Source organism: Triticum dicoccoides, chromosome 6B (genome assembly GCF_002162155.2).
Source record: "Triticum dicoccoides isolate Atlit2015 ecotype Zavitan chromosome 6B, WEW_v2.0, whole genome shotgun sequence".
NCBI lineage: Eukaryota > Viridiplantae > Streptophyta > Magnoliopsida > Poales > Poaceae > Triticum > Triticum dicoccoides.
Window position 1 is genome coordinate 707377217 of NC_041391.1, and position 2424 is coordinate 707379640.

The window sequence follows — 2424 nt, forward strand, 5'->3', positions numbered from 1 at the left end:
GGTTACTACTGCCTGGGGGAGGTGGGGTCCAACGGCTAAGATAGTCCCTCTGAAACCACATTGCACCATATTTATGAAATTGCTAATTCTACATTACATGGAGTTTAAGGCTATAGATAAAAATTCTAACACGACCTGCGAACTTTGTAAGGTTGAGCGTCTTTTGTCCTTGTGGAATACGTGACAATTCAGAAGCTAATCCTCTATATTTATTTCCTTTCTCAAAAATATATGTGACTATATTTTTAACAGCAACTAGAAGATCATTTCCTATACTTTGTAAATGATGATTATTATTACGTTGGAACTTCGACTCACTTATGTAGGCGCGCATGCGCATGTGTTTGGCATCATCAAGTGGCATGGTCCATAACCTAGCTTGTTTTTGTTCAGGCAATCAGAGAAAGGCTGGAGGCTCCAAAGGCAAATAGGTCTATCCGCAAGGAGACGCCATCGGAACGGTCCAAGGAACCCTTCTTCAGTTTCGTCGTGCAGAACTTGCCTCCAAACATGGACAACTCTTTGTTGCGCCGCTTCTTTACCAAGCATGGTGAAGTTTCCACTGCCGAGGTGACCTCACCTAGGATGGGACGTGTTACCATAGCAATGGTGGCGGTGGACAGGCCGGATGAGGCCGAGGCCATCCTCAATGGGTTGGTACTAGATGGCTATACCCTCACAGTGAGTGGTTGTACCACAAATTCAGCGTTGGTGTCCAAATTGCCAGTGACATGGTGAACTTTGTGATTGGTTGAAATGTTCCTACCTGGAAAATAGTGCATAGTCTATAGAGGTTTTTAAAAACCTTTGACTATATAATTTTCCAATTTGTTACTGTGGAGATTTTTAACCCTACATGGGTGGCACCACAGTATATGGATAGGACCTCAACCTTCTAACCCATAGGCATAGTTTCGATGTCATACGGTTTCAATGTTGCTAGCATGTTTTTTTTTCCTATAGTGCACGTTAGTTCGTGGTGGATGTGTGCATTTTAGTCAAGCAGATGTCGGCATATACTCATTATGTTGTATATCCCATATACTCATTATGTTGTATATCCTCTTGATGCTATATTATGAGTTAAAATAAAAGCGTCCTTTATTGAAAAAGATGAGATAGCTATGGAATATGACGAGCTCGTAGCAAACAGGTTGGCCTGAAATTTTCTTCCTCTCAAATCCTAGCTATTCATTCTATGCTCAACTATCAGTAAAGTATCTGCTACGCTCCATCCATGTCGCCTTAGAAAAGCGGCTACTAGCTAGTTAGATCTCTGCAGTTTGCAGATGTTGTCTTTTAGTTCTACAATGCTCCCTTTTTGGTATCATCCAGTGCCCTGTGAATTTATTCCTTTTCCTACGCGTTTGTTTCCTGTCTGCGAATGATGATGACAAAGAAACACAAGGTCACGTCTCAACAACAAGTTTACCAGAAAAGATCTCAATGTTAAAACTCGTAGTACTCAAGAATGTAAACATGTTAGCCTAATGTGTCAACAATGACATATATTCAAGCAACGACCTTCTTATTCATTGTCATTTTCTAATCGTCCGAACATATATTAGTAGACCAAGCTGGTATATATCGTACTTATTGGGTAGGACTTTTGAACACTGCTAGGATGTGATGTGTCTTGCCATTCTCTACTCTGAAAGCTCATTCCCAGCCACCTAATTGTACTTGAGTGCCATCTTCCCGGCAATCACATCTTCTCCACCGGTGTCTTAGCATCATCAGGTGCGACCTTGACCTCATGTTCTTCTTTCTACTCTTCAAGCACTGTCCTGAACATCTGGATCGGCCTTTGCATTTCTAGTTTTGGATATTTTTCGTGTTTCAAAGAAGCGGAGTAGTAAAAGCTCATCTTTGCAATACTGAAATCAGTTTCTTGCCGGCCTATCATTAAGCCAAGAAATAACTACAATTTCTGCTGCTTCCTAACTTCAGCTTTGAGCCTACTCAAGCACCATGCATCCTATGACTATTCTTCGCCGTACTTGTAGCTGCAACACCCTTTCTCTCCACAATGAAGGGCCTGAATTATCCAAATATAAACCCAAACTCTCGACGGTATGGATCAACAACACCGCCGCTGGTTCACTCAGCATGCACTCTATTCTCACCAGTTTAGGACAAGATCCCTCTGGCGATGGAAGCGCGTTTGCTGCAGGATTCTTATGTGTCTCCACCCTGCATGCGACATGTCCCTTTTTGTCGTCTGGACCGACCTTTATCCCGCGACGGCGGTTTGGTCAACTAACCGAGATCGCCTTGTTGGGAAGAATGCCGCCCTTGAGCTTTCCTCTGATTCAAACTTGGTCCTCCTGGATGTTGATAGTAGCCATATTTGGGCAAGTAACTCAGGCCGGTCTATTGCCGGCATGGTGATCAATGAGGATTTTTAGCAGGGTAGTGACCAAT